This window comes from Camelus bactrianus, chromosome 5 (genome assembly GCF_048773025.1).
Source record: "Camelus bactrianus isolate YW-2024 breed Bactrian camel chromosome 5, ASM4877302v1, whole genome shotgun sequence".
Lineage (NCBI taxonomy): Eukaryota > Metazoa > Chordata > Mammalia > Artiodactyla > Camelidae > Camelus > Camelus bactrianus.
Window position 1 is genome coordinate 47650417 of NC_133543.1, and position 12019 is coordinate 47662435.

At 38.3% G+C, this 12019-nt stretch overlaps 1 protein-coding gene across 8 annotated transcripts in view; it reads right to left on the reverse strand.

Moving 5' to 3' along the window:
- Positions 1-12019, reverse strand: part of COBLL1 (cordon-bleu WH2 repeat protein like 1) — a 141583-nt gene that overhangs the window by 21772 nt on the left and 107792 nt on the right. The window lies entirely within an intron of this gene.

The window sequence follows — 12019 nt, forward strand, 5'->3', positions numbered from 1 at the left end:
GAGATAACAGAAAATATACATTGGTTTCTGCCTCTAGTTCCCAGCACAGAGGACCCTTGCAATTTCCTAAGTGACAAGCACACAGGAGCATCTTTTATTCTCATGTTGGTCTTGGACCTCGGTTCCTGACACACAGCTCCTGAAACGCTTGTGACTTCCTGGGTAATAGGAGTGTCTTTTGTTCTAATGAGGCAACTCTGGATGGGCTCCTGGATGAGGTCTGGTCATGGGAAAGTCACAATGAGAAGCCTGGAATTTTCAGCCCTGCCCTCATTCTCATGAGAAAGGAGAAGGGCTGAAAATGGAGTTAACGACTGATCGTGCCTCCTTGATGAGGCTGCCATAAAATCACAGAAGTATGGAGTTCAGAAAGCTTCTAGCTCCATGAACACGTGGAGGAGCTGGGAGAGGTCGTGGACGCTCTGTGCCCCTTCCCAGATACTCTGCCCTATATATCTCTTCCATCTAGATATTCATCTATATCCTTTGTCATATCCCTTAAGAAACTGGTAAACGTAACCAAGTGTTTCCCTGAATTCTGTGAGCCGCTCTGACAAATTAATGGAACCTTAGGAAGAGGTCCAGGGAACCTTTGATTCATAACCAGTCAGTCAGAAGTATAGGTAACAACAGGGTCATGTTATTGGCACCTCAAGTCCAAGGAGGGGATCATTGGAACCTCCAATCTACATCCTGTTGGTCAGGAGCACAGGTGATGACGTGGGCTTGTGACTGGTGTCCGAAGTATATGTGGGGAAGGGAGGGCAGTCTTGTGGGACTGAGCCCTTAACCTGCAGAATCAGATGCTGTCTCTGGGTAGATGGTGTCAGAATTTAGTTGAATTCTTGGACAACCTGCTGGTGTCTAAAAATTGCATGGTGGTGTAGGGGAAAACCTCCACACGTTTGGTGACCAGAAGTGAAATGTTTTGTGTGAGTAGCAAAGGAGACTCACAGAGAAGAAACACACAGTAGGGAAGAACTGGGTTTCCCCTACATGGGTACAAATCTGTCTTTCCTTTACACTATCAAAGTCATCAGTGCCCTCCCCCATGACTAAGTCAGTGGTTACTTCTTAGAACGCATCTATTTGACCTATTAGCAGCATTAAACGGAGTTGACCACCCTCTAAAATCTTCTCTTTTTTACTTCCAGGATACTTCCTTGCTCTGCCTAGATCTGAACTCTGTTTTCTACGTTTCTTTCTGGTTCCTTTTCAGCTAGTCCTTGGACATACCCTCTTTGGTATCTGTACTCACTCTCTTATGTCTCCACTATTCTCTGGGTTTTATGTTTTATATGTTGATAATTTCCAAACTTCTGCCTCCACCATGGACCTCTGATCTCCATTTAATGTAGAAGGCCATTTCAAACTCAGCATGTCTAAAACTAAGATCCTGCCAATTCCTCCTTTCCTATACCCCATTAAAAATAGTCCTGCTCTTACAGTCTTCCCTGTATCAATCAAGAGACATTCTTCCATTTGTCCAGGCCAGAAACTTTGGGGTCACCACCCTCCCATACACACATATTCCCTATCACGTCCATCCTGTTGGCTCATCCGGTTCGACTGCTACCACAGTCTGAATCATCACTAAGAACTTTCTAACTGGATTATCTTTTTCCACATCGCTTCCCTACAGTCCTTCCTCAATAGAGCAGCACAAGATTCTGTTAAAACAAAAATCAGGTGAAGGCACATTGTTCAAAACCCACTAGTGGTTTCCCAATTGGCACAGAAAAGCCAAAGTCCTTGTAGTGACTTCTAAGGCCCGCGGCGACCTGGCCCCTAGGCCTCTCCAACCACCTCCTTCTCCCGGTGTGGACTGGAGGGAGCCTCCCTGGCCTTCGTGCAGCTCCTCAGATGTGCCGGGGCGTCCCCACCTCAGGGTGGCTGCCCTTGCTGTTCCCTGCCCCTGAAAGGCTCTTCTGATAATTTAACATCTTATCCCCTCATCTTCCTCAGGTCATTTCTCAAATGTCACCTTTTCAGTGAGCTCCTTGACCCCCAGTGCTTCCTGTCCCTCTTCTCAGCTTCATCTTTATGAGCAGCATTTAATAACTCTCTACCATACCACTAAGTTGGCTTATTTACCTTGTTTATTATTGCTTCCACCAGGTATGCTATAAGGGCAGGGATTTTTTTTTTTTCCTTCCTAATTTGCTCACTGCTTATCTCCAGAACAAAGTCTGGCTCATAGAAGTTTCTCACTAAACATCTGTTGAGTGAATGGAAGAAATGAACCAAACACCGCCTTCTTCATTTGCAAATAAAAGGCCTTGATAAACTTGGACTTAGAAGAGTATGTAAAGCTTGGCCATTTGATCTTACGAGACAATGTAAGTACAGCTAAGGGAAGCCGCCTCGTTCATAAGATGTTAATTAGTCATTATGTCGTGCAACACACCACAGAAAAATCTGGCCAATTTACTATTTTGTAATATTGTAATATCTTGGCCAGAGAAGAAGGGAAGCCTGTCCCCACAGAGCAAAGCCTGAGTTAGCTGCCCTCCCTGCCAGCCGTGGGAGGTACAGAAGAGGAAGGCAGCTCATCTCCGGGACAGAAGCAGGGTCAGGTCCACAGTTGGGGGGCTCTTGGCAGAACACACCTCTCACTAAGGTTAACTCATCTCAACAAGGGGGCTGGACAGGGTGGCACCAGGCTGACCTTCCTGGTAGTCAAAACATTAAACTGCTTCCATACCAAGTTGGTAAATATAGTTACCAACCTCCTCTCCTCTCATTACTCTGGTCCCTTCTACAGAACTCTTCAGCTGTCTCCATAATCCAGCATGAGAAGAGTTAAAGCCTGCCACCCAAACCTAGGTTTTGATTCAGAGTCACTAAAGCCAATTCCAACTGCATCTGAGGATCACCCCTCACCCCCGGCTCTGCCTGGGTGGGTGTATGGGTGGATCCTCAATTGCTGCTTGGCCCTTGAAATAATTAGGAAAAGGCCCTCGGTGATAAAGAGCTGAGAAAGAAATGCAGTGAGGGACTGGCAGTATTTAAATATCATTTTGAATAGAACACAGTTTAAATAAAAACCTTCATACTGATGATACGGCTCTATGTTCAGAAACTTTCACTTGCTATCTTATAAAAGCAACAAATTTAGGGATCGTTAGGGAGAAGGCCAAACATTCTCCTAAAACAATGTGGCACTTCACTTTTTGAAATACCGATCTAAAAACATCAAAAGCAGAAGATGTCATTTTAATATTTCTTGATGAGTTTACTTCTGTAAAGCCCTGTTCACACCTCACTCCTGTCACAGACCTGGTTTATCAGCAGGAACACAGTAAGTGATCAGTAAGTAAGTAGCGAAACATGAAGGCATGGCAGGATTTGCTTTTCTTTCTAACGCCGCGCTGAAAACGCGTTTCCCATGTTTAGACTGACTGCCTCCCTGCAGTCTACCACGGCAAGCCCTGTGCCCCTTTAGGTCAGGTTTCCAGTCACTGTCATTTAATTGGCCTCTTCTATTACCTGATAAAAACAGTCACAACATGAATTTCTCAAGACAATAGTATCTGTTTAGGAGTTAGAGCTCTTAAATTTTGGTTATAATATAATAAAGCAGATAGCATAGAAATAAAAAAGGGAGGAATTTATATACACTGACTCACAAACTTATATGGACCTAATAACTCAAAGACAGAATAAAAATAAACTCACATATTTCATTTATTACCCTAGAGGTCTTAAAATAAGCTAACTTTTTTTTTGTACAGGATATTTACATTTCTATAGATAAAGAATTTAAAATTTGTCAAAATACACATATTTCAGCGTTACAAATGCTAAAATATCTTTAATAGCAATTGTGGAGACAGTTGAGGGAGAGCACATTAGAAGGGCAAAGCCATGAACATCTTAGGGGAGCACATATGTTACAACCTTATTCTGCAGGACTGACCCCCTTACTGTATTGCACGGCGTATCATGAAAGCAAACAGACTTATATTTCTAGACCTGCAATTGGATCACAGAGACTAGGAACAAAGACATCAGAAGAGAACATACTTGTCAGTAGTGCCACCAGATAAACTCATGTTACCTGCATAACTGGATTCAAGGGTGTAATTAGTGGTTACAACTTATGAAGTTTATGACAAAAATATAACTTTAACAACTGACTTAAGATGGGCCAAGGCAGGAGTTTTCGAGGAATAAGAATGGTGAGTTTAGATTATCAACATAGATTAATAATAGGAATATAAGTTTGGTTCTGAGATACGAATGATATTAGTATTAGCATTCAAGGAAATAGCTTAATATACATTTCTTCTTGCCTATAAGACAGAGGCAGGAGTTTTTAAATTTATTGTGGGTGGGTGTGTTTTTAGAGACTGTTACAAAAGAATTTGAATCAGCTAAGCAGCAGCCAGGAGCAAGTCGAACTTGGAGTTACTCTGTGTTAACTAAAATGTCACTATTAATAATAAAATGGAGGAACGCCTGGAATCCTGTATCTACTGAAAACATCCTTCTCTTGGGTAAAAGTCTGCAGGAAAAGAAAGGGTATTTAGGTAGAAGACCTAGGTGTTCCTAAACAGACTGAAGCCAAGAAAACCAGTGTATATTGTGGGAGACATACAGAATAATACAAACCCAGCACACAAGTTTGCTAAAAACCAGACGTACTCAACTACCACAGTTATTTAAGTAAACACATCATGAGTTCCCATATAAAATGTTGAAAAAAAGAAAGGAGAAAGGTGAGAAGGCCACCAATGCATTCTTAAACCCTATTTTTTTTCCTGCACACTTCAGTAGTATGCTGCTTACCAGACTCCCAGTACTGCTGCTCTTGCATTAGTCAGGGCTGAGCTACCCCAGGTTTTGAGTATGAGTCTGTCTAACTGGAGTGAAGCTTACAGAGGGTTTGCAAGTTGGAAGGCAGCCAGTGTAATGGTTACCAAACACAGAAGCTTTGGAGTCAATGCCAGGGCTTAAACCAGGAAGCGTGGCATTTATTGTCCCTGCAACCTTCTGCCTCCTCACCCACAAAGCAGGAGAAGTAACAGTACCGACTTCACGGGGGCTGGATGCTTACGTGAAGCGACCTGCGTAAAGTCCTTAGTGCTGCACCTGGCATCAGTGCACACTCCATGAACAGTAGTTGATATTACCACGTGTAATTTGTCTATTTTCAAGTATGTGACAGCATAAATAAGATAAGCAAATGACAGTTATAATGTGGAGGTTAACGAATGTGGATAAAAGGAGGTATTCATCTGAGACTGCACTCTCTTCAGTGACGACGGTGGTAGGAGTCCTATGAGGGTCAGCCTGAGTTATAATCACCCCGACGCTACTGCACGGACTGGTGCTCAGTCCATGTGTAAGACACATTCGCTGTGTGTAGACTCCACCTGGAACTCACCTGAGGCAGTTTCATCCTACCTTAAAGGACTTTAATAAAAAGCTAAATATCTTACACCAGTTTGTTAAATCTTAGTGAAGGGTACAGGGAAGTGTATTAGAGTATACCAATTCGAAATATTCCATAAATTTAATGTGAACAATTAAAATGAAAAGAACTGCTTATGTGGCTTTGGTTTTTACCACTTAGCTAAGGTATACTGCCTTTGGTCAAAGTATGACTGAAACTTTTAAAAGGAGTTGTGATCAAATTATATTTAAGCCCAAACGATTTACAAAACAGGAAAATAGAGGGGTTTCTTCTCACTACGGGAAAAACACTTGGGTTAATGATTAGAGATATTCAATTATTTACTTTACTTAGAGTCACTAAGTCTGCCTGCCCTCAGTGAAAACTGCACCTCTAACAGGAATGCAAGTCATTGAATTTTACGGTCTGTGAAAAGAAAAACACTGCACAGAGAAACAGAAGTCACTAATGAAAGTGGCGAGGTCAAGCTGAAAACCATGCCAGATAGTTAATCCCTCATAATTCACATCCAGATCAGAACTCACTGGTTCAAAATGGAACTAAATTTAGCTGAAGAAAATAGAATTTAATGGCATTCAATAGATTTATTTAGTACTAGCTCTGTACTGGTTATCAGATCACTTTGTTAATCATAATTGAATTATAAGAGGTGAGTTATTCAAATCAATATATTCTGTATAAAAGAGTTAAAAGAATACAAAAAGAAAAATAATTTTTAAAAAAGACTATATCAAAGGATGGAAATTCAATGGCCCAACTTGTTAAATGGCATTGTTAAATGTTTGTATTAGAAGCTTTGGATTTTTGTTTGTTTATAATATGATTCACAATGTAGGGAGGGGTGGGGCTAAAGAGAACCTAAGCCATCTCTTAAAATTGTCTTAAAACTCATATAATTTTGTTTTCTTCTTAAGGGACAGGCTCCCATTATTCTTCTCCAACCTGGACATTCTCAATAAATGCTATAAAATATTATAAAATAACCTTACAATTAACCTGAGGTTTTCCTAATTTACTATGAATTGTAACCGAAGGACTGAACTTTCATATAACTGAAGGCCAAGCTTTAACTCTTAACTCTAGATGGAAGAATTCTGAAATAATTTTACACCTTAAACAAATAAATAAATTTTCTTAAACTTCAAAACATATACTTATTCTATCATAGTGAATGCAACATAAAAGTATAAGTAACATTTTATTGAATTTTCAAAATAGGCAAAGTTCTGAAGACAAGTTTTTTTAAAATTATAATGACATCAGTTTCATTACTGATTTGATTATAAAATTAGCACAATCTTCTACGAGACGCAAACAGTTCATACGTTGATGAGGAAAAAAAGAAAAATCACTGTAAATTCCAACAAATATAGGTCACCTCATAGAAGTCTTGGTGTCCAACCTTTCACAAATATCTCATATCTGTCCACACACACACACAAACACACGTGCACATATTTTGACTTGTATTAGATGAATGCATACATGCCAGTCTGTCTCCTTCTTTGTTTATGATGTTTTTTGCCCCCCTAACATGCTATCTTTTGGTGGGCCCAGGGTAGTTTATTTTGCTGCCCTAAATCTCCTTATTCTATACCCTTTGCTCCCCTGGGTAGCACTTCCTCCTGACTTCTAAAAATCCAAGACTTGTACACTCTCTTCTTATTCTCTCTGTAAACCAGTTTTAAGATCCTTGATTGAGAGCACTGGAAGTCTTAGCCTGTCTGAGTCAACTTAGATTTAAAAAAATCATACCAGTAAGGGGTGTAAAACATAGGGGTGACATTTCAGGTACCAGATTATTGTAATTGAGAAAGGAGAAACAGGGCAGTAGTATTAGAGCCCACCTATTCTACTAATTCTAAGGGTGTTTCTATCCATCTGCTGAAATAAATTCAATGAGAGGAAGCAATGCAGTTAGAGCTGGATTCACTTATAGGTGTCTAAATTATCATCACCAACTTGGGGTTACTAACAAAAGTTAGACCTCTTCAGAGGATTCTGAGTGACTGAGCTTGCTGCTAGATTTCTCTCAAAATCATCTAGTTTTAAACTCACCATTAGCCAATGATAACATCTGTGTTCTCTGGTTAATAAACTCATTAACCTGAACATATCTTCTTCAAGTTTTATATCTTTTACCTCTTTTTAGTAATGCCCAAAACACTTGTGTTGATTCTTGTGTTACAGTCAGGAGTTCAGGAAAAAAGGTGGTAGTCAATGTTTCATTTTGCTATTGTATTCTGGGGTTCAAAAATCTTTAGAGGAGTAATATCACAATTAGGTACAATATCTGGTTAACACTGATCAAACCAAAGGTCCCTGCAACAGAGCACTTTCATTTGTTAAAGGCCAATATGAGATAACCAAAACAATTGTGTACTAGCAGAGAAAGAAAGTCTTGAAAAAGACTTTTGGAAATTTAGCTACAAAACCTTATTCTACAGAGGAGAAACCCAAGCCATAAAGAAGTTCAATGGCTTGTTTTTCAAGGGAGAAGATGAAGAAGACAATGAGAGAAATGACCCAAAACAAAGAAGAATTATAATAGACCTATTATAGATCCAAGACTCTCTCAAGCCGGGCTCGGGTTTCTTCTGCCCCAATATAATTCTTTCCAGCCCTTCTCCACGCACATCAGAATAAAACCAGAACACACATTTTACAACCTGTGTCACACCCTTCCTTGCAAGGGTTTTATCTTTCACTTCCTGAGGTAATCTGCTTTCATGTCACCAACCCTACAGTACCTTGAGAAAGCATATAACCAAGTCTTATTGGTGATAATTCCTTCCTTAGAGCATTTTTTTTTTAAATTCCAAAAATGCTAACTCATAGTACATCTTGGATGAAAAAAGACAAGATGAACCAGGAGAAGGCAGAGCTCAGGATTCAGTTAAAAAGACAGAGGATGGCAGTAACCACGGTTCTCTCTGGTCACAGTGATCAAGACAGAGGGGTGTCTAGAGGCAGGAAGGAGAACACTCAATATCAACAGGTAACTAACTGATTTCGGCCCTGGACAAGTGGAAAGCAGCAATCAAGGGAACAAACTGCGGCCAACTCAGTTCCTCCCAGGAAGGGAGTCCAGGTTGCATGACAGGCATTATCCAAGTGACCTCACCGTTTTATCACTGTGGCTCCAAAAAGACGCTTGCTTCTCTCCACCCTGACCTCTGTTAATACATGCTGGTCACCAAAGAAAGGCATGTCTCCCCGTGAGGTCCCAAGTGTTACAGCGGTAGAAAGGCTAAGTAAACGTCATACTATGAGAACTTCTAAAGGAAGACTCCTAACACTGATTATTTTCAATGGTATGTTATTAACTCAGTATGTACTTCAGAGAGGTACAACTTTTATAAACTATTAGATAAGGAAGAGAAATCCACACTAATTCCATAAACGACCTATTGTTCTTTGAACAGTATTGTTCTTTAAAATTTAACAACTTTATAATAAGCACAGTTCTTTACATTTAGATCAGAGGTAAAGCTGGCAGAAACCTAAAAAGAAATTGCTCAGGGGATTTTCATGAACATTATATGGGTAACGTGGTTGAGCCCTGTCTGAAACATTAGGAAGTGCCATATAAGCATTAGTCATTATGTCTGCTCTTGTGTGATTATGACCCTTTGAAAAATCTGATGAAAACTGTAACGCAAATTGTGTCTCATACCTGGGAAAGCCTTAAAAGAGGAAGCATATTAAATATTATACCGTGCTGGTGCATTTCTCGACTGAATGAAACAAGTCATATTTTTGGAAGTACAGACAGCTGTATCCTGTATATCAAGCTGAAAATGCCATGGCAACCACTGTTCCTAGGCAATTGTGGAATTATGTGTGTGGTCCACTTTCTATATAATAACTATAAGTGGCGAGTGGAGGTGAAAATCAAATGTTATATGGTAACCTGGAGGAAAAACTAAAAAGTATATTTCTGAAAAATTATAGATACATGCTCTGTTACAACACCCTCAATGACTCTGCATAAAATGACTAGATGAAACTCATTAAGTGAAACTAAGATGACATGTACACTTGCACATTTCATAACATATGACAATCTATCATCTGCTTGTAAAGCATGATAAATATTAAAAGATAAAATTGGGTAAAAGATGAATAATGTCAAATATTTTTAAAAAAACACATCAGCTGTTAAAAAACTAACAGTCTAAGTATTAAATTTCACTTGCATAATACTGTATGGCAAAGAATTTCAGTTTCTCAACATCTGAATGTTTGTCTGCAGCAGAATGCAAAATGAGACCAAGTAACATGCCCAATCAAGAGGATTCCTTATTGTTTTTCCAACCAAAAGCCAACACCCTAAAGAAAACAAGGTACCTTGCTAGTAGCCTGGGAAAAGCAATTTGTTGTTGTAGTCACACATGACTCCCAGCAGCAAAGCCACCCCAAATGTACAAAAATGAATTCTCCAGAAGGTTCTGTGAATTCTATGGGTCAAGATTACCAACAGCTTCTGTCCAGCTCTTCTTCCTCTTCTTCAAATGTAAAAGAGGCTTAAAAGGCTAATTTGTCAATAATACTAGGACATCCTGTCGCCACTGACTTCGTTAAATGTGCTCTTCACAGATATTTGGTCAGCAGACGCAGTGCAGAAACTGGATTTCTGAACTTAGTTTCAATCCCAGAGTTCTAAGTCACTTTTAATTTAAGTCAATGTCATTGCATTTCTGACTTCTGTCACGTATGAAACAAATGACAATCTTATGTAAATAACTGTACACGTTTTATGCAGTAATACATGTGAGCTAGTCCATGTAAATGACAGCATGGGCCAGCCCTTACATATGCTGTTGCACAAATGACATTTCACATCTTCAGGCAGAATCATATTCACAAAATGCTTAAAAAGTACCAAGAAAAACTGCCAGAGAATTTCTAATTGGATGGTTTTCTCTTCCAAATGAGTATTTCTGTACAAGATGGTATATTCACCTTTATAAGGAAAATGACATAAGACCTGAAACTGTGAAAAGAATACAGGGAAATTTAGGGACATGCAAAGGACACTGTAGCAATGACAGTAAACTATGTATTCTTTTAAATATATTCTTTAGGTGGGTAGAAATCATTTTAGATGCAGAAATGTTCCCCCAAAAGGTCAGGATAAGTTATTTTACTAACTGGGATCATCATTGAATCCTCTTTGGAAACTGCACAATCAGTTGCCAAAATTAGCTCAGAAAATCAGTGGCCTTTTATGTGAATATTTTCAGTTTAAGCTCCAAAATCATTATCCAAATACCTTAATTTGCCAGTACTGAGAAATGCCTTTGAGGAATAAGGCAAATTATTAAATACAGACAGCCAAAATGTATAAAATAAATGTGGTTCACAACATTTTTCCAAGCTACTGATAGACTGACTTATCTGTAAGCCTGTCTAAGGCAAATATAATATCAATGTTACTTAAAAGAACATTAAAATAAAATCTCAAAATGAATAAAACTGTGCTAATTATAAACCACTTTTCATGCATTACTGTTATTTATCTCTCTAGTTCTGTTTTCTGGCACTTCACCCAAAAGAGATAAGCATTTGCCATTTCTAATATAATTTAACTATTTCCAACATTTTCTTTCTGCTTTATTCAAAGGTTGCTTTGGGGGAAAAAATTGGAAAAATCAGAATGCTGTACTTCTGTTAAACAGCGCGCCCTTGTGGTTTATTTTACCTCCTAAACAATAAAAATTACAGGATAAGAATGTATCCAAAATTCTTCATGGACTTGGAAATGATTATGTCTTTATTTTTTTCCCAGCTTGATATTATTTTTAATCAGTAAAAAACAGTGCCTTTTTATAATTTCAAATTCAAAACTAAATTGTTAAAATAGATATAAAACGTGGACAGTGATAATGACTATTTCGACAGTCTTCGATTTTAAATTTAAAAAAGCAAGCAGTAAAATAAGTAAAATTCATACATAACTGTATATGTTTTGCTGAATCTCCTAAATATTTTCATCTGGCTATGTAAAAATTTCAATTCAGGGATCATTTGATTTATTGCATTGTGTAATAATATACACTACATTTTAGTTGTTGGTCCTTAAGCTTTCAATATAACCTTGCCAAAATTCTGGCTTTTCTGTAAAAGCTTAAGAAAATTATTGTCAAGAATTACCTGGGCCAATTAATATAAAAGTAAATGTAAGCAATTTTTAAGTTATCCAAGTACTTCTGAAAATTTACCAAATCACATGTGAAATACTAAAATTTTGTTGGACTGACATTCTCATTGTATATATTGTACATGTGTGAAAGCTGTGGTTAAAGTTTACTTATCACTTAAACACCTACTATGTTGCAGAATTTTTCTGGGGAACACAATTCCTGCCCTCTGGTTGAGGGAGAAAAAAAAGGGGGGAGGAATTTAACAATGCTATAAAATTTAGACAATAAAATAACTTTAATGTTTATCTTTACAGGAGTAAATATTATGCAGCCTTTAAAAAGGGAAGCCCTTTATGTACTGATAAAGATATCCCAAATACATCATTCAGTACCAAAAAGTGACATATAACATAGTGTATGTAACATATGACCATCAAGAAAGAAAATCATATGT